Source organism: Felis catus, chromosome B3 (genome assembly GCF_018350175.1).
Source record: "Felis catus isolate Fca126 chromosome B3, F.catus_Fca126_mat1.0, whole genome shotgun sequence".
Lineage (NCBI taxonomy): Eukaryota > Metazoa > Chordata > Mammalia > Carnivora > Felidae > Felis > Felis catus.
Window position 1 is genome coordinate 39,392,501 of NC_058373.1, and position 21,507 is coordinate 39,414,007.

General features: G+C 37.8%; 1 protein-coding gene across 7 annotated transcripts in view; it reads left to right on the plus strand.

Annotated features, from left to right (window-relative positions):
- The window catches only part of DENND4A (DENN domain containing 4A), a 132,145-nt gene that overhangs the window by 13,612 nt on the left and 97,026 nt on the right, over positions 1-21,507 (plus strand). For all 7 annotated transcript variants that reach the window (XM_023255178.2, XM_019832212.3, XM_019832214.3 and 4 more), the window contains exon 2: positions 14,633-14,711. The gene's annotated coding sequence lies outside the window, so the exon portion shown is untranslated. The remainder of the gene's footprint in view (positions 1-14,632; positions 14,712-21,507) is intronic.

A 21,507-nucleotide genomic window follows, 5' to 3' on the forward strand; every position in this document is an offset into this window, starting at 1 on the left:
TTACATAGGACTGGCTATGAGAAGATATAACTCATCTACTCTGTGGTCAAAATTGTAGTAAGCAGTATTATTTTTCTTTAAAAAAATTTTTGGTCTAATAGTCTCTAAAATATTCCCTGTCCCTTAATCTTTGTTGTTTTTTTCCTGTACTTTGAAATAGAATTTTATTCATACTGACTCACAACTGTGCTAAAATTGGATGTATAGGCTGCTGTTAGAACCTGTTATGGTTGGTGAATAGTCTTCATTTTCTTAGGCTGAAGAATGCCTGAAGATACCAATGTAACAGCCATTTTTTAACAAGGCTTTTTCTTCCCTCCTATGATTAACTGACATTTTTATATTTCTAGTTGACCTCTTCTTTTTTGAGGTTTTTAAAATCAAATTTCTTTTGTTTGTAACAGAAATAAAATTCAAACCACTGGACTTAAGAGAAAAAAAAAAGAGGAATTAATGTTAATAGCAAGGATCCTGGGGATGTCACAGTGCCTTGAAGATGAAAGTACAGACAGGCTTGGTGAAGGGGAGGGGAACTGGGAGCCAGAAATTCCTCCGTCACTTAGGTAGCCATTTTCTCACCACCCTGGGGCAGCATGATCTCTCTGCCTCTCTCTACTTACCCGGTTCATTTTTCTCTATCTGCATTTTGCTTTTTACTACTGGGCATAGCTGAACAAGTCCTCCAACTCATAAAGTCATACATTCACTCATGGTTCTGTGACCCTATTCTAACCCTCTGGGAGAAAATCCAGTCTGAGGCAAGTGTTTATGTCTAGTTGAGTCAGCTATGGCGGATGAAACGAAGGTTTCATAAAACATATCAGGCCCCATTTTTATGGTTGGGGAGGAGATGCAGGGAATATAACTCTTAGAAGTTAAGTATGTTAGTGTGAAGGTGGTGATTAGAAAGGAATACTAAGTAATGTGAAATGAAATTGGCATTTTTTTGAAATAAAAAAGAGACCACTCACTCATTGCCTTTACATAGTAGTCAATATAACAAAACTATTTCATCCCCAATCCATAGGTGATTATTTTGAAAGCTGTAAAAATCTCTCCCTTTCTCAAATAAAAACCAAGGGAACTGATTTTTTTAGCTTCCGCGTACAGAATTTGAAGTTTGAGTCATGCTTTTTCATGAACGCAAATAACCTTATATTAATATCATTATGAATACATCATGTCCGTCTCTCTTCAACAAGAATTTGCTGACTGCCTGTTCTCTGCTAGAGACTGCTGAAACATATTTACAGAGATAGAGATGTAACATTGCCTACTTTCAAAGAATTCCTAATCTAGTTGCAAAGAAGCAGTTACAGTATTCATGTGATAATCATAATAGAGATATGTAGAGGGTGTTTTTGAAGCATAAGAGGAGAGAATAACTCTCTTCTGGAGAAAAAGGTTAGGGAAGGCTTCAAAGAGCAGGTCTCAAATACTATGCAGAGGCTGGCCATTTTAACAGGGGCATTCTGGCAGAAAGAAATTAATTTGAGGGGCGCCTGCATGGGTGGCTCAGTCGATTAAGCGTCCAATTCTTGATCTCAGCTCTGGCCTTGATCTCAGGGTTGTGAGTTTAAGCCCTGCATTGGGCTCCATGCTGGGCATGAAGCCTACTTAAAAAATAATAATAACTTAACAAAAAAAGTTTTTTAAATAAATAAATTTGTAAAGGTGGTGTGGAGTTTGATACGACTGAAGTGTATTTTTGCACCATTCAATTTATGAAACTGAAATGACTTATTTTTTCATATCCTTCACATGGTAGTGAATACTGCTTTCTTCAAAGGAGAATTACAGATTTTAGAATATTCAAATCACTTTGTTCTAAAACTTTGATGTCACTTTTGCGAATGACATGTCACGGATCCTTGCTTTCAGCTTGCTTTATCAAATTTTTCTTGGAGTGGTTTGGTTGGTTTGTTATTTTATTTTATGGTGATTTTTTTCCTGTTCAAGCATAGATGTCCATACAATAGATGGCTGAAAATGCTAGAGCTTATAAAACCGATGAAGATCATAGTTTTTATAAAAGTAAACAGTGAAAATAATATGTAAGCCTATAATATATAAATAGTATAAGTCTAATATAATTTTAAAAGGTAAATTTCTAAAAGCGACCTGTGTCAACACTGAAATTGTATAACTTTAGAAGAGTGCACACACACACACACCAGTTTTTTCCTCCATCAGAATTGTACCTACCTTTAAGCAAAACTAGTGTAAGCAGTTGGCAGAATGCCCTGTGCTTCACTACTCTCATCTGTTGATTAATACCTTTACTTCTGTTTTCAATTCCTTTATCCACTCATTCATGATTCCTACACCACCCCCATCACCGAGAAACAACCAAACAACCAAACCCTCCCCCAAAACCCCCCCAAAACCCCAGCACTCCCTAGTTGACTGTTCTGAGAAGTGACTGAGGTGGGTGAGAACGATAGAGAAAAGGAAGGTACTTGTGGCCAGCTTTGTGGTGGGGGCAGTAGTGGTGGTGGTGGGTGTGGGTGTGTTTTAGGCATGAGGTTCATTTTCATACAGCAAGCTCAATAACACGACTGTTGTTACCCAGGTCACAAATTATGACTTTCTGATCCCCTTCCACAAACCCTTTGGTCTGCCTTGTGTCATTTTTGTCCTTCAAATATGCTTTTGCTACTGTGTTGGAAGGAGGTGATGAGCAGAGAGATTATATGCCTTTTACTTGTTGCTCCTTTTGTTTGTAATGACCTTCCATCTCTCCTCTATTACCCTGGTCATATTTCAAGATTTAGATGACATCCCTTACTTTTCTGACTCCTCAAACCTAAACGGTGTGTCCTTCTTGTGCTTTCTGTGATCATTCCTGTTATAGACTTACCATTTATTGTAATTGCCTGTTTACTTGCCTTCTCTATCAACTCCTGTAAAGCAGGGCCTATCATTTGTTTTGTGTTCCCAGTGCCTAGTACAGGGCATGGCACATGGAGCATTACCATTCTTGGTTGTAGACACCAGACATCAATTCTGGTTAGCTGAAGCAGAAGAAAAGTTATTTATTGAAAGGATATTAATTAGTTTACAGAAATGACTGGAAGGCTGGAGAACCAGTCTCTGGGAACAAATGGGAAAACAACCAACCACCCTCCAGGCTAGGCCATAATCATAGTCATGCCATAGAATTATCCTTTTCCTGTTTAAGACCGCATTGACTCTCCTGCAGGACACGGGATGCCATTGCTTGGACACTGCCACTGTGTGTTGTGTGTTACTGCCCTAAAAATGAATTTTAAACTGTCTTAGCAGCTATAGGCCTAGATTAAAATTCTGCATGAAAGCATCTAATTGACCAACCTGTGTACCTGGTCCCTAAATACGGAAGCAACTCTCTGGCCTTTTTGGCTTACATGGTTGATTCTAAGGCCCAACTTCCTTTCAAGACACACACAGTGGCAGATTTCTTTAAGCATCGAAAGGGAGTTCAGATGGTGGACAGTCAAAAATAAAACTGACACGTGTCCTTTTCAGTAAACATTCAATAAATATTTACTAGATGAATGAATGAGAGAATCAGAGTCATAATTTCTTATCTTTAAACATTTACATCATCAAGCATTGAAGTGATTATGGTACCACTTCTGTAATTCACAAGAAAATAAAGTCCAAACCATAAAATAAGGAAAATATAAGCAAAATCAGCAAAGTGTTTTTTTAAAATGATGCTGCATTGTTAAATTATTCAAATAAAATTATTTGAATTAAATTTAAAGCATTTTTTGGTTCCCCTTTTTTGTAATACCCGAAGCACATACTTGCTTATCTCATCATCTGACACTGGATAGAGCCTGGATTTGAACTTGTCAAACTGATTCCAGAGCACTTAACTCCTGTTTTTATAGTCTTTGTATAGTTTCCTTCAGCAATGACTTAAGGCAAACACGACACCAAACTAATATTTAAAAAAAAATTTTTTTTAACGTTTATTCATTTTTGACAGACAGAGAGAGACAGAGCACGAGTGGGGAAGGGGCAGAGAGAGGAGGAGACACAGAATCCGAAGCAGGCTCCAGGCTCCGAGCTGTCAGCACAGAGCCCGACGCGGGGCTTGAACTCACGAACTGCGAGATCATGACCTGAGCCAAAGTCAGACGCTCAACAGACTGAGCCACCCAGGCGCCCCCAAACTAATATTTTAGCTCAGAGGAATACTTGTGTTGGTGGAAAAAAGTTTTTATTTCTAAGCCATCCAATATGAGGTCTTACTTGGGACACATTTTGGCATTATGTACCAAAGTTGAATAAAACCATAGACTGTATTCTAGCAGTTTTATTCATAAGTATTTTTTAATGCATACACTTGCACATCAAAGACATATAGAATAATTTATACATGATTTTGTAACTATTTATAATGGCCTAACATTGGAAACAAAGCCAAGTGTCTGTTAACAATAGAATGGATAAGTAAAACTGTGTTGTAGTCTCAAAATGAAAAACTATACAGAAATGAAAACGAACAAGCTACTGCTACGCATATGAGTATGAGCATCTCAAACACATATTGTAGAATGAGAAAAGCTAGACCAAAAGAATATATTCTGTGCGAATCCTTCTGTGTTTGGTTTGTATAAAGTTCAGAAACAGACAAGACTCATCTAGCCTTAAAAGTGGGGTAGTGGTTCTTTTTTGGGAAGATTGGAGGAGGACGGAGGGCTTCCTGTTACTGGTAATGTTCTATTTCTTCACCTGGGAGATCTTTTTTACACGTGGTACGTTCACTCCGTGAAAATTCATGGAGCTGTGCCCTTTCTGTATGTATGTTATATTTGAAGAGCGAAGAACAAAAACCAGACATGTGTATGGACTACTTTGGGAAGCATGGCTCTGTGATCCTCCTAAAGTCATGAAGTTTTATCTGAATATGTCAATGTATTTTAGGGGAGAGAAGATCCTTAACACTACTCAGGTTCTCAGAGGGGTCACGACTTTAAAACTGTTAAGACGCTACTTCACCAAAGCCTGAATATTCAGAAAAAGTATTGTTAAACACATAAGCTTGTTTTTACAGTGAGGTAAGCCCTTGCCTCTATAATCAGACTTTGTCTTTACATTCAATCCTCTCACACTTTCTCAAGGCTTTTGCTTTTAATACTCAGCCTCTCTTTCTCCTTCGTCTTCATTTTGTCTCCCTCTGGACAATTGCTGTTGGCATAACCCCCCTTAATTTCATTCGTCTTTTTAAAAACAGATCTGCTGATTCCATGTCTTCTGCCAGTTATCACTCTGCTTCCCAACTTCCCTTCACATCAAAATGCGTACGAAAGGGTACGTGTACTTTCTCATCTCCTCTTTTCTCCTCCGCTCATTCCAGTTGGGCTTTCCATCTTACACAGAACTGAAATGAGTCTTCTCAAGGTCACAGTGATGTGAGTTTTGTTGAAACCAGTGGTTAAGTCTCTCTCTCTGAGGGGAAGCAGGGTGAGAGCGCCTCAGGTATACTTGATTTAATCATTTCTCATTTCATGGTACACTTTCATCATTGGCCTGTGCTTACGCGGGGGCCCTGCTTTCATTTTATTTTCTTATATGCTCCACCTTCGTACTCAAATTCCCTTTCCCCTGTAGATATCCACTGTAATATATTTAGCATATCATCCTGAATTTAGTTTTGAAAACTACAGTGCTGTTTTGAATATATGTTTTTAATTTATATAAATGATATTTTGGTATATATTCCTTGCTGTTTCCTCTTATCTTCAGTAAATTAAAAAAAATTATTTGTGGGGCGCCTGGGTGGCGCAGTCGGTTAAGTGTCTGACTTCAGCCAGGTCACGATCTCGCGGTCCGTGAGTTCGAGGCCCGCGTCAGGCTCTGGGCTGATGGCTCAGAGCCTGGAGCCTGTTTCCGATTCTGTATCTCCCTCTCTCTCTGCCCCTCCCCCGTTCATGCTCTGTCTCTCTCTGTCCCAAAAATAAATAAACGTTGAAAAAAAAAATTAAAAAAAAAAATTATTTGTGTGGCGGTGTACATCTATTTAATTGCTCCTAACTTCTACATGGCATTCAAATCATGGTACCTGCCACATTTTAAAATTATTCCTTTACTTATGGGCACCTCAATTTGTTTATTCATTGCTTCAACAAATATTGACCATACACTATTTCTTCAGGCACTCTTCTAGATACGAGTTATAGAGCAGTGACTAAAACCAAAAAAATTCCTAAAACCAAAAACTTCCTACCTTCATTGAACTTACAGGCTTGTGGAGTGACACTGAGATAATAAAATGAGTGAGTATATGTACGTGTTTGATAGTGAAAAGTAATAAGGTGAGCAAATCAGAACAGGGGAAGAGAATATGAGGTGTTGGATGGGGGAGGTTGTTGAAATTTCAAATAGGGTGGTCATGGAAAGCCTCACTGAGAGGGTGACCCAGCCTGAGGATGGGCTGGCTGGGCTGGCATTGGGGAAGGCTAGTCCAGACACAGAGAGCAGGTAGAAAAGCTCCTGAGACTGGAACATGCCTGATTTGTTCAAGGATCAGTAAGAACCCTGGCATGTTACCTGCAAGAGGGCTTTCTAAGAGTTTCTTTAGCATGCTAAATTTTTTTGTCTTTTACTATTATGTTAGGATTTATTCCCGCCATTTTATTTTGTATTTTCTGTTTACCCTAGTTTCTTTTCCTTTCTTCTTTCTCTGTTACTATTTGCTAAAGAAAAATAAAATTTTTGGTGGCAGTTTAAAAGTTATGTATTCTATTTTTATTCTTCTGGCGGTTACCCTTGGATTCATATTTGTATTCATTCTTGGCTGTCAGTTTTTTAAGGCTTATTGATTATTGGTCATTATTTTAAGTACTTCCTCACCTCCATTTGTTTTTTTTTTTTCTCACCTTCTGAAAGACCTGTTATTTCGATGTTGCCTCTAATTTTTCTAGCCTCCACGTTTCGTAAGGGAGGGGTTCAAAACTAATTCTTTAATTTTTTTCTTTTCAATTACATGTTAATTTTTAGAGCAGTTTTAAATTAACAGCAAATTTGAGCAGAAAGTACAAAGTTCCCATATACTCCTTCCCCCAACACAGACACAGCCTCCCCCACAATCAACATCCCACACCAGCGTGGGACATTTGTTACAATCTCTGAACCTATACTGACATATCATTATCACCCAAAGTCCAAAATTTACATTAGGCTTCACTCTTTGTGTTGTACACTCTGTGGATTTTGACAAACATATAATGACATATATATGTAGTGACAGATATAGAATAGTTTTACTGCCCTAAAAATCCTCTGTGCTTAGCCTATTAACCCCTCCTCTCTAACCACTTGGCAATCCCCGATTTTTTACTATTTCCAAATTTTGCCTTTTCCAGAATGTCCTACAGTTGGAATCATATGGTATGTAGCCTTTTCAGATTGATTTTTTTTTTCACTTAGTAATATGCATGTAAAGTTCTGTGTCCTTTCAGTGGCTTGATAGCTCATTTCTTTTTAGAAGTAATATTCCATTGTTTGGTTGCACCACAGTTTACCTGTTCACCTACTGACAGATATCTTAGTTCCTTCCAAGTTGTCCCCCTCCCTTGTACTCACATAAAGCTGGTGTGAACATGCTTTCAGCTCATATGAGTAAATGCCTAAAAGTGTGATTGTTGGATCATATGGTAAAAGTATGCCTACTTTTGTAAGAAACGGCCAAACTGTCTTCCAAAGTGACTGTATGTACGATCTTGCATTCCCACCAGCAGTGAATGAGAGTTCCTGTTTCCCCACATCTTTGCCATCATTAGGTGTTGTCAGTGTCCTGGATTTTGGCTATTCTAATAGGGGTGCGGTGATATCTCATTGTTATTTTCTTTGAGTTTCTAAGACATATGATGTGGAATGTCTTTTCATATGCTTACTTGTCTTCTCTATATCTTCTTTGGTAAGGTGCCTATTCAGGTCTTTTGCTCATTTTTTAATCAGGTGGTTCGTTTTCTTATTGTTGAGTTTCAGGGATTCTTTATATATTTTGGATAACAGTCCTATATCAGATACATCTTTTGCAAATACTTCTCCCCGTCTGTGGGTTGTCTTCTCATTCTCTTAAGCCTCCATATTTTAAAACTTTTATAATATATTTTTCCCATTTATTACGCCTTCCTAATGCCTCTTTTTGATCATCTACTTACTGATTTTATTTTTGACTGTATCCATTTTGTTATTTAACTTGTATATAAGAATTTCAGTTATTATGTTTTTAACACACAGTATCTATAGTTGGTTCTTCATTATTCATTATTATTTTCCTAATATCCTACTTTAGTTTCCTGAATATGTTTGTTATGCTTATCTAAGAAATGTGTTTGGTCTGGACCATAAATTCTGTTTCCTCTGGGATAGGTTGTTCTGGTTTTGGCCTTTCCCCTCCCCCCTCCCCCCTTGTACTCGTGCAGTGTTTATTTTTTCTTTCCTGGAGTTCATACTACCTTCAGAATATCAGCTCCTGTGACTGATAATATGTATAGGCAACATTCCATGTTCAAATTGATCCCCTTCCTGGTGAATTTATAGAGTATAAGTGTGTGCATGTGTGAGAGAAGTGTGTTTGGGTCTAATGATGGAGATTTACCAAAGAAATAGTTTAGTTTTGGCTATTAGATATACAGGTAGAGTTATCAAGTAGGCATTTTGGGTCTCAATGGCAAGTCATGGTTGGTGATAGAAATTTAAAAGTGGGGAGCAGTCAGTGGGACTAATACATTTTCATGGGAATAAGAAGAAGGGGAAAATCGTGGAGGTTGGTTTGATTACTGAAAATTTGTTAAGGGATTTTAAAGGAGAGAAGATACCCTTTGTCTAGGACTGGTTCTGGCCATCAGGATGTTTAGAAAGAACAATGTGTCATATAGCCTAAGTTGATCTGCTTACCCTTGTCAATTCTGGGTCATTTTTTCTGGCTTCTCTGGAATAGTCTACATGGCATATGTATGCAGTTGACCCTTGAACACCAGTTTGAACTGTGCAGGTCTATTTATTGTAATTTTTAAAGTACAACACTGTAAATGTATTTTCCCTTATGATTTTCTTAGGAACATTTTCTTTTCCCTAGCTTATCTTATTATAAGAATACAGTATATAACACATATAACATACAAAACATGTGTTAATTGACTTTATGTTATTGGTAAGGCTTCTGGTTAACAGTAGGCTATTTGTAGTTAAGTTTTGGGGACTCAAAAGTTACATGCAGATTTTCAGCTGCATGGGGCACTGATACCCCTAATCCCTGCATTGTTCAAGGGTCAACTACAGTATCAAGAGATCTGGGATAAGGAGTTTCAGGTCCTGCTCTGCTGCTGATGGAGCAGTGCTATTTTGGGCAAGTCCTTTCTATACTTTAATTTCCTCCAACAAAATGATGAGGTTGAACTAAAAGATTTTTAAGGTCCTTTTAAATTCTGAGTCTTTAAAGACATACAGTTGTAAATCCAAGCCAACAGATTGATTTTTTTTTTTTTTTTTAATATTTTCTTGAGGGGCGTCTGGGTGGCTCAGTTGGTTAGGCGTCCAACCCCAGTTCTGGTCATGATCTTGCGGTTTGTGAGTTCGAGCCCCGTGTCGGGCTCTGTGCTGACAGCTCAAAGCCTGGAGCCTGCTTCAGATTCTGTCTCCCTCTTTCTCTGCCCCTGCCCTGCTAGTGCTCTGTCTCTCTCTCTCTTAAAAATAAATAAACATTGGGGCGCCTGGTGGCTCAGTCGGTTAAGCGGCCGACTTCGGCTCAGGTCATGATCTCATGGTCCGGGAGTTCGAGCCCTGCGTCGGGCTCTGTGCTGATAGCTCAGAGCCTGGAGCCTGTTTCAGATTCTGTGACTCCCTCTCTCTGACCCTCCCCGGTTCATGCTCTGTCTCTGTCTCAAAAATAAATAAACGTTAAAAAAATAAAAAAAAATCATTAAAAAAAAATAAAAATAAATAAATAAACGTTAAAAAAAATTAAAATATTTTCTTGAGATGATTTCACCAAAATTGAGTTAGTTGATAAGAGTATAATTAGTTTTAAGTTCTTGCTGGATTACTTTTCAGAAAAATTATTCTAATTCAGTGCCATTAATAATTTTTAAGTGTGTTTATTTCCCTCACAGCACTATCAGCACTGGATTTAATGTTTTTTATTCATAATTGTTAATTTACTGGATATGATGTAATACCTCAAAGTTTAATTTCTTTAATTATTTGCAAGGCTAACAGTTCTTCCATGTGTTTTAGTATTTCATACATTCTGTATGAATGTATATCATACATTCATTTCATACATTCATTCATACATTTCATACATTCTGTATGAATTGTTTGTTATAGTCATTGATCATCTAGTAAGTCCTACAGTTTAACAAATCATATTAGTCATTATTAATTAGAAGAATAACAGAATTCTCAAAGTTGTTTTCAAGTATTAATTCTCAGAAGTCCTCTTTAGGTGTTAATAACAAATGTATTCTTATAGTTTGTGAGGGAAAGTAAAAAAGGATTTTTAGAAAGGCGTTTAAAGTATATTATTATTTTTTTGAAGTATATTTATTTATTGAGAGAGAGAGATTGAGAGAATGAGCAGGGGAAATTGCAGAGAGAAGGGGAACAGAGGGTCCAAAGTGTGCTCCGTGCTGACAGCAGAGAGCCTGATGCCGGGCTCAAAATCATGAACCATGAGATCATGACCTGAGCCGAAGTCGGACACTTAACCAACTGAGCCACCCATGTACCCTTAAAGTATATTTAAATAGGTGGTAAGATGAGGGGCACCTGGGTGGCTCAGTCGGTTAAGCGTCCGACTTCAGCTCAGGTCACAATCTCGCGGTCCGTGAGTTCGAGCCCCGCGTTGGGCTCTGGGCTGATGGCTCAGAGCCTGGAGCCTGCTTCCGATTCTGTGTCTCCCTCTCTCTCTGCCCCTCCCCCGTTCATGCTCTGTCTCTCTCTGTCCCAAAAATAAATAAATGTTAAAAAAAAATTTTTTTTAAATAGGTGGTAAGATGAAATAAGTCGAAATGCTCAACATTAATCAGATGACAAAACTGTAAACCTTACATGTCTACTTTTTAAGAAAAGTGATTATTTTGGGGGCACCTGGGTGGTTCAGTTGGTTAAGCATTCGACTTTCACTCAGGTCATGATCTCGCAGTTCAGGAGTTCAAGCCTCATGTAGGGCTCTGTGCACACAGCTCAGAGCCTGGAGCCTGCTTCGAATTCTGTGTCTCTCTCTCTCTCTTTCCCCCAACCCCACTAGTGCTCTCTATCTCTGAAAAATAAACATTAAAATTTAAAAGAAAAGTGATATTTTATTCAATTGATTTCAGTTTTATTATATATTTATATAGCTGAATTTTAGATTGCTTGTTTTATTTAAATGTATTTTTAATCATGCCAGTGAGTGCTGTTTCAAATAGCTTGTGTATGGCTCTGAAAATAGAGAAGAAAAACCAGATCCTGTATTGTTTGAGAGAAACTTTTGGGAATATTCCAATGGGAGTTCACTTCAGACACTAGCTTAAAAAACACTTATGATAATTAAAATTTTTTTTTCAACATTTATTTATTTTTGGGACAGAGAGAGACAGAGCATGAATGGGGGAGGGGCAGAGAGAGAGGGAGACACAGAATCGGAAACAGGCTCCAGGCTCTGAGCCATCAGCCCAGAGCCCGCCGCGGGGCTCGAACTCACGGACCGCGAGATCGTGACCTGGCTGAAGTCGGACGCTTAACCGACTGCGCCACCCAGGCACCCCAAAAAAAACACTTATGATAATTTAAAGAGGAAGCAAGAACTTTGAGATGTGGGAGGGGTATGCATATGGGAAATTAAGTAAAAAAAAAAGATGGTGCAAGAGACAAAATTTAAAACCAGACTTCCCTTTCACTCTAGACTGGTGTGTACCATATATTTGCATTTCATACACAGCGGTGAATATGAGCAGATTTTCAGTACAGGATTGGGAGTTGGTATTTGTTGTCACCATTAGTTTATATGGAATCTAATTTCACTCTAGGAGTGGTAAATTTCCTAATTTCTCTATGTTAAAAGAATGCAAATAACATTACAAATTCTCCAGATAACATTTCCTCATCCCTTTATTTATTTATTTATTTTTAAGATTTTATCTTTAAGTAATCTCTACACCCAGTGTAGGGTTTGAAGTCACAGCCCTGAGATCAAGAGTCTCATGCTCCATGGACTGAGCCAGCCAGGCTCCCACTTCATCCCTTTTAACCATTTCCTACTTTTCTCCTTCCCATTTCTGCACTTTTTAACTGTTATTCTTTTTATACCTTTCCCTCATCTTTTTTATTTTCTTGCTGTATCTCATTGTTCACCTTTCTTCCTTTTCTCATGTTGTTGGTCACTGTTCCTTTTCTTACCTGCTGTTTGCCATATATTCGTCAACCAGCTTAACTTCTCCCACTTACCTATTAATTTTTTTTTTGTCTATCAAAGCCCATGTTCACTAGTTAACACTTAGATCTCCCCAGGGAATTACTTTCTTCTCTACCATTCTTGAAGCATGATGTAGTAGAACTCCAAATTAAAAGTCAGGAGAATTGAGTCATAAATTAATGTATTTAGTCTTGGACAAGTGATTTAACTTTTATGTCTCAATTCAGTTACAGAAAGAAGAATTGCACCTAAATCTCTAAGGACCTTTCCTGGCTATAAAATCCTATGATTCTGTGGTGTCTTAACTCTCCCATTTTTTTCTACTGTGCTGACCTCATTCATTTAATAAATATTTACACACCTATCATGTGTTTATAACTACTTTAATTTATATGAGAGAATCAAAAGAAATAAAAGACAAGGTTCCTGCCTTTGAATTGTTTATAGTCTGTCTGGAGAGACAACAGGTATCTACGTTAACACTTAATAATTTCTAGTCTCTTCCTGTTCTCTCCAGACCAGATCCACATTCCCAAGGGAATACCAGCTACTTAGTTCCAACTAATATCTGGGTGAAGGGCAGGGTTGCACCTGAACACAGTAAAAGTCTCCTTTTTATGTTCTTATACACCTAGCAATCCCCGTTGTAGTTGTCCTGTAGCACTGTTTTATATTGTCCACTCAATTCTAGTCTAGAATTTATCCGTAATAGGAAAATTTATCTTAGAACTAAGAAGATTGGTCTTCATTGTATATTAGTAGAGATCACTCTGTCTTTCTTATATTTTTGTGTGTGTTCATATGTCTGTGCATTTATGTTTGTATAATTATGTTCAAATATAATGTTCCAGATGGCTAAGTAAATGTGACCAACAAGTCTCTTTCACACCGTATATACTTACATGTTTTCTTTGGTTTGTTTCTGCACCTACTTGGTAAGGGGGTATTGCTTTTGGAGACATTATCTTTTCCTTTCATAGACTATATATGTGCTCTCCAGTAAAAAATATACGACTCCACAGGGGTTAGGGATGGTGGTTGAGGGGAGTGGGAGGAAGGTGGGCATACTTATGAAAGGTCAACACTAGGAATCCTTGTGATAGAACTGTTCTGTCTTAACCGTGCATGATAATACATGAAGCTGCGGATGTGATAAAACTACATAGAACCATGTATACGCACATAAACCCCCATGAATACAAGTAAAACTGAGTAAATCAAAATAAGATAGGTGAAATCATCAATGCAGTATCCCAACTGTGATATTGTACTATAGTTTGGTAAGATATTGTCATTGGGAGAAACTGAATGAAAGATATGTCAGATCTTTATTACTTCTTTCAACTGAATGTGAATCTATAATTATCTGAAAATAAAAGGTTTCACTAAAAATAATAGCAATTTATAGGCGTCTGTGCTGAAAGATAATTTAACATATATAGTTGCAGGAAGTACATTGACACATCACGCTGAGTATGAATTCAGTAAAGTTGCAAGATACAAAGTTAATATAACAAATCTATTGTGTTTCCATACACTAATAATGAACTATCATAGAAATTAAGAAAACAGGTGCACCTGGCTGGCTCAGTTGGTTAAGCATCCGACTCTTGATCTTGGCTCAGGTTTGTGAGTTTGAGCCCTGCATCTACTCTGCCAGTGCAGAGCCTACTTGGGATTTTCTCTCTCTCCCTCTTGCTGCCCCTCCTGCACACTCTCTCTCTCCAAAAAAAAAAAAAAAAAAAAAAAAAAAAAAAAAAAAAAAAAAAAAAAAAAATCTGTAATAAAGGGGAAATACTTTCAAGTATTTACTTCTTTGAAATTTGCTAATGGAAATTACTTGAGTCTATGAATTGTCTTAAATATGTATATTTTACTGTAGGAGTGAGATACTATACATTATGCCCCAGAAATAGGCCTTTTTTTCTTTCTTATACTCCTTGCTCCTGTACACATTTACTCTTTCGTGCCATTATTTATTCTTTTATTTTCTGTCTGTCATTATCTGATATTTTTGGTTTCTAAGTGTGTTGCTATTCTTGACTGAAAGGTGTTTGTGGAAGAGCTGGTGTTTGAAAATTACTTATTGGGTCTTAAGCATATGAAAATAATATATGCAATAGTTTTCTTTGAAAATTATCATTATTAACAGAACTTTAAGTATCCATGGGCATCTTAGGAGGAAATATTTCAATGGGATTAATTTAACTTCAATTTTTATTCTTTTCAATACAGTCTTTCTCAAATTCTGAGGCTTGCAGAATTCACAAATTGAGATTTGGCATCATTTTCAGAGAAAGACCTTCAGTAATGTGTAAGTAGTTTTTTTTTTTTTTTTTCCATTTGATTTGTTTCTATTAGCTGTTTTCTGTGTTGAACACTGTATAGTTAATTTACCAGTCACTTAACAGAATTTGGTCTGGGACCTCATCAAGATAAAAGGCTTCAATAATGCAAAGAAAACATTCAACAAAACTAAAAGGCAACTGACAGAATGGGAAAAGATATTTGCAAATGACATATTGGATAAAGGGCTAGTATCCAAAATCTATAAAGAACTCACTGAACTCCACACCCGAAAAACAAATAATCCAGTGAAGAAATGGGCAGAAGACATGAATAGACACTTTTCCAAAGAAGACATCCAGATGGCCAACAGGCACATGAAAAGATGCTCCTCATCAGGGAAATACAAATCAAAACCACACCCAGATATCACCTCACACTGGTCAGAGTGGCTAAAATGAACAAATCAGGAGACTATAGATGCTGGAGAGGATGTGGAGAAATGGGAACCCTCTCTCACTATTGGTGGGAATGCAAACTGGTGCAGCCTCTCTGGAAAACAGCATGGAGGTTCCTCAAAAAATTAAAAATAGATCTACCGTATGACCCAACAATAGCACTGCTAGGAATTTACCCAAAGGATACAGGAGTGCTGATGCACAGGGGCACTTGCACCCCAATGTTTATAGTAGCACTTTCAACAATAGCCAAATTAACGGAAAGAGCCTAAATGTCCATCAACTGATGAATGGATAACGAGGATGTGGTTTATATAAACAATGGAATACTACGTGGCAATGAGAAAGAATGAAATCTGGCCATTTGTAGCAACATAGATGGAACTGGAGAGTATTATGCCAAGTAAAATAAGTCAGTAGAGAAAGACACATATGAGTTTTCACTCATATGTGGATCCTGAGAAACTTAACAGAAGACCATGGGGGGAGGTAAAGGGGGGGAAAAAGTTACAGAGAGGGAAGGAGGAAAACCATAAGAGACTCTTAAATACTGAGAACAAACTGAGGGTTGTTGGGGGGGTGGAGTGAGAGGAAAGTGGGTGATGGGCATTCAGGAGAGCACCTGTTGGGGTGAGCACTAGGTGTTGTATGGAAACCAATTTGAATAAATTATATATTTAAAAGAAACCCAGAATTTGGCATATATTCACCACATAATGATGACGAATAACAAGTGATACAAAATACCTTAGGGGGAGCCTGAGTGGCTCAGTCAGTTAAGCGTCCGACTTCTGCTCAGGTCATGATCTCATTGTTTGTGAGTTCAAGCCCCGCATCAGGCTCTGTGCCAACAGCTCAGAGCCTGGAACCTGCTTCGGATTCTGTGTCTCCCTGTCTCTCTGCCCCTCCCTGCTTATGCTCTGTCTCTCAAAATTAAAAATAAACATTAAAAAAATTAAAAACAAAAACAAAACACCTTATTGTAAGATGTCTTATGATGGTGCCCTGGGTCACTATTACTGACCATTATTGGAGGCATCATCCTCAAGTAAAGAATACTGTGTTAAAGAACTTGAATTCTTGCCTTGTCTGCCTCTAACTAGCTAGGTATTTAGTTTCTTTGACTATAAAATGAGGGATTAGTCTAGGATGAGTAATAAGATCCTTTCCCCTTAATAATATCCCCTTAATAAATGTCTATTCCCAGCTTAAGTTTTTTGTTGTTGTTGCAATAAATCTAAGGTTAATAATCGTCCAAAAGGGAGCTCTCAAATTACCTAGTTTTGTTTTGATTTGTGTGTGTGTGTGTGTGTGTGTGTGTGTTGGTTTTTGCTTGGGAATAGATATTGAGAGAGAAGGTGGTTCCAAATTAGGAAATAAGTAAGTCCCCCCTTGCTCAAGGAATTTACCTCGCATAGTCCATTAACTTGGGTTAAAATGCTTATTTTTTTTTTATTTTATGAAAGGTGTTTTTTTTTTTTTTTAATGTTTATTTCTGATGGAGAGCATGAGCGGGGAAGGGGCAAAGAGAGAGGGAGATTGAGGATCTGAAGCAGTCTTTGCACTGATAGCAGCGAGCCTGATGCGGAGCTTGAACTCACAAATGCGGTGTGATCTCACAAACCATGAGATCATGACCTGGGTCAAAGTTAGACACTCAACTGGCTAAGCCACCCAGGTGCCCCTAAAAAGCTTATTTTTAAAAAGTCACGTTTGGGATGCCTGGGTGGCTCAGTTGCACATCTGACTCTTGATTTCAGCTTAGGTCATGATCCCAGGGTCATGGAATCGAGACTTACATTGGGCTCCACGCTGAGTATGGATTCTCTCTCTCCCTCTGTCCCTCTACCCCTCTCGTATGTGCTTGCTCTCAAAAAAATTAAAAAGAAAAAAAGAAAGAAAGAAAGCAATAAAGAAACTCACCCTATTGTTAAATATACAAATAAGGTTTCTTTCCTTTCAGAATCTCCATAGAATGCTGATACTGAAGGAATGCCAGTTTTCAAGGAGATGGGGGAAAGGGACAGTGAAGTAAGGGTCACGTCTATGCGTGGGGCTTTTGGGGGGAAGATAGTACAGAAACTTTGGGCAGGTTGAAGGCCAGCACTTGAAATCTGGAAGGGTGATAGGAGAAAAGACAATGAGAGGTGGAATAAAAGTTATAGAGAGAAAGAAAGAAAGAAAGAAAGAAAGAAAGAAAGAAAGAAAGAAAGAAAGAGAAGAAAGATGTGGAAAAGTAGAATTAGACAGGAAACTCCTTGAAGGCAGAGGCTATTGCTTTCATCAGTATTGTCTATCACCAGCTTCTAGAATAGTGTCAGATCTGAATAAGTAGTTTTGAAAATATCATTGAATGAATTAATGAATCACTTACTCGTAAACTTCTAATTTTGCCTAAGGCCCTGATGGTTTTGGTTATTGGTTACTAGATTCAAATCATCTATATTATCTATGTCTACTCTACATTCAACAACTACAGACAGTATTTAAGGTATCGAGGTTCAGAAAAGTGATTCTGAATTATAGAAAAAAGACCTTACATTTAGTATAATATACTTCAGGGATTTATTTTTTTAGTTTTTAGTTTTTTATATTGTTTTTATTTTAGAGAGAGAGTGTGTATGAGTGTGCAAGCCGGGGAGAGGAGCAGAGGGAGAGAGAGAAAATCTTTTTTTTTTTTAATTTATTTCTGAGACAGAGAGCATGAACAGGGGAGGGTCAGAGAGAGAGGGAGACACAGAATCCGAAGCAGGCTTCAGGCTCTGAGCTGTCAGCACAGAGCCCGACGCGGGGCTCGAACTCACAAACTGTGAGATCATGACCTGAGCCAAAGTCGGTCGCTCAACCGACTGAACCACCCAGGCACCCCTATACCACATCTTCTTTATCCATTCATCAGTCAGTGGGCATTTGGGCTCTTTCCATAATTTGGCTATTGTTGATAGTGCAGCTATAAACATTGGGGTGCATGTGCCCCTTCGAATCAGCATTTCTGTATCCTTTGGATAAGTACCTAGTAGTGCAATTGCTGGGTCATAGGGTAGTTCTGTTTTTAATTTTTTTAGGAACCTTCATACTGTTTTCCAGAATGACTGCATCAGTTTGCACAAATATTTTTTTTAAGCACCTGCCTATCATACTTTAGGTACTAGCCAAGAATGTAAAAATGTGGTAGTAGTTATAGTGTATAGTTCTATTTGATGGAATATTGTATAGCCCCTTAGTATAATTATGAAGGTTATAGCAGTTTAAAAAAATAATTATTAAATAACTATATAAATATTGATATCCTATATTGTAATTGTGCATGAGGATTAGAAGGATGTTTTTTGGGGACACCTGGGTGGCTCAGTTGATTGAGCATCTGACTTCGGCTCAGGTCACGATCTCATGGTTTGTGAGTTTGAGCCCCACTTCAGGCTTACTGTGTCAGTGCAGGACTCATTTCAGATCTTCTGTCTCCCTCGCTCCCTGCCCCTCCTCTGCTTGCACACACATGTTCTCTTTCTCAAAAATAATTAAACATTCAAAAAAGAGGAAGTTTTCTGTTCTCAGAGAAAACTAGGAAACATTGTCAAATATAAGCCAAATTTATTGTTGTGAATGGAATTGTTGGATTTCTTTTCCTTTTGGTTATTTTGTACAATTCATAAAGTTTAAATGAAAATCCAAATAAAGTTTAAAAACAAATATGATGAATATGTATCAGCCAGAAAGAGGAAATAGTGTTTTGTGAAAGAGGAAGAGAGCAAAACTAAATTTGTCAGACAGTAGATAAGTTGGTTGGAAGAACAATCAGAGATGAAGTTTAGAAAGGATGGAAATGAGGGTCTCTGGTTTTGGTAACGTAAGAAAGGATGAGCTAGATTACATTCTTAACTGTGGAATTACTTTTTTAAAAAAGAAAGTTTTTTCTAACTTGTTTATTCAAGTGAACTGGAGTGAGGGGTAGTTGAACTGGTCCGTTGTGTTATCGCCCATTTTCATATGTAAGTCTTGAGCGTGTGACTTTTTATCATTCCCTGAGAGACTTTTGTTCCTTTTACCATTTCAGTAATAGTTTATAACTTTGCAAAACTTCTATGCTCAACTTTGTTTTTCATATATCTTTAAAATGTTACCTCTGATTTCCACTCTTTTCTTGTCCTTAAAGTTAGCCTAGGTAGCAAATGCATAACTACTTTGACCTACTGGAATGATAGAAGAAATACAGAAGACTCTGAATTGATTGGGCAGATATTTAAAAAAAAATTTTTTTTTTTAACGTTTATTTATTTTTGAGACAGAGAGAGACAGAGCATGAACGGGGGAGGGTCAGAGAGAGGGAGACAGAATCCGAAACAGGCTCCAGGCTCCGAGCTGTCAGCACAGAGCCCGATGTGGGGCTCAAACTCACGGACTGTGAGATCGTGACCTGAGCTGAAGTCGGCCGCTCAACCAACTGAGCCACCCAGGCGCCCCAGATTGGGCAGATATTTAAAGTGAGAAGAAGAGGGGCGCCTGGGTGGCACAGTCGGTTAAGCGTCCGACTTCAGCCAGGTCACGATCTCGCGGTCCAGGAGTTCGAGCCCCGCGTCGGGCTCTGGGCTGATGGCTCAGAGCCTGGAGCCTGTTTCCGATTCTGTGTCTCCCTCTCTCTCTGCCCCTCCCCCGTTCATGCTCTGTCTCTCTCTGTCCCAAAAATAAATAAACGTTGAAAAAAAAAAATTTAAAGTGAGAAGAAGAACAGGGGCATCTGGGTGGCTCAGTTGGTTAAGCGTCTGACTTCGAGCCCCGTGAGTTTGAGCCCTGTGCTGACAGCTCAGAGCCTGGAGCCTGCTTCAGATTCTGTGTCTCGTTCTCTCTGTCCCTCCCCCACTTGCACTCTGTCTTTCTCTCTCAAAAATAAATAAGCATTAAAAAATAATAAAGGGAGAAAAATAAACCAGTCTCCATTAGTTGCTGAATGGGTAAGAGCTTTCTTATAATGATTTCTTAATTTAGTTCTCATAAACCTTTTAGGAATAGAGAGCACATCCTTCTTGTTTGCTATTCTTAAAGAAAATAAATGTACTTTGAAGTGAAATACTAGCTGAGCAGGTATCTGAAATTTTAAGAAGATGGCCTTAAACATTTTATAAGCTAACTCCTTAAGCTATCTATATCATGTTGAACAAAGAAGAATTAAAAAACAATGACTGCTTAATGACATAGTATTATCATTATTCCAACTTGAGTAAAGTTATGTCAGGGTTTTTCTATTACTGATTATTTACAGAGCTGTTGGATCAACTGCTTATTTTGTGTGGCCCCCAATTTAAATGCATTCAAAGACATTTACTTCCAGGGGAAAAGAAAATTTTTCCCTCTAATTTTTTTTGGGGGGGGGTTGCTCTCATGCACTACACTAAAAATCCAAGTTTTGCGTGTAACTAGGAAACCTTTTTCCAAGGAACTGTGGGTAGTTCTTGGCAACGCAAAGCATTTTGTCTTAATATATATGTAGTATTTTTCATGAGGATTGTAATTTTTACACACCAATGGAAGTCTGTTGCCTAAATGGAATTGCCAAAAAGTACAGTTGTGAGATTGTCAGTTAAGTGTTCAACTTTGGCTCAGGTCATGATCTCATGGTTTGTGGGTTCGTGCCCTGCATAGGGCTCTGTGCCGACAGCTTGGAGCCTGGAGCCTGCTTCGGATTCTGTGTCTCCCTTTCTCTCTGCCCCTCCCCTGCTCATACTCTGTCTGTCTGTCTGTCTGTCTGTCTGTCTCTCTCTCTCTCTCAAAAATAAATAAAAATTAAGAAAATACTGTTGTTCAGTTTTATATTAAAGATTTTCAGTATTTTCTTTGCCTTGTAATTTTTAACGATGTCTTCCCTCTAGGTTCTAAACTTTAAACTTACTTTGATAACACTTGATTTAAAATAAAAATTAGAGATGCATTTTCAGTATTGTAGACTTTATAGACTTTTTTTTGAGTGAATTAAAGGGCATTTAGTTCTTGCAAGAAGTCACCTGGAATGTCGCCAACTATGTCCTTGGCATTATATACTTGGTCAGCAGTGCCTTAAAATATTTTGTTTACCTTCCTAACCACTCTCCCCAAATGAATAAATGGAAAACAACAACATCAAGGCAAGAGAACTGGGATCATTTACTTCTCTGTCAATAAATGTAAGAGGATTTTAGTGCCACTTTAAAATTGATTATTTTCTTATATGTATTGATGAAGAACAATAATTTGTTCCCTGTTAGTAGTTAACTGTAGTCAGTAAATGAGATCAAATCATTAAAATTTGTGAATCAGAAAGATATAACAAAATGAATTTTTCATACAAATTTCTCTCAAATATCTGCTTATTAGTATAATAGCTGTTTTTATTTC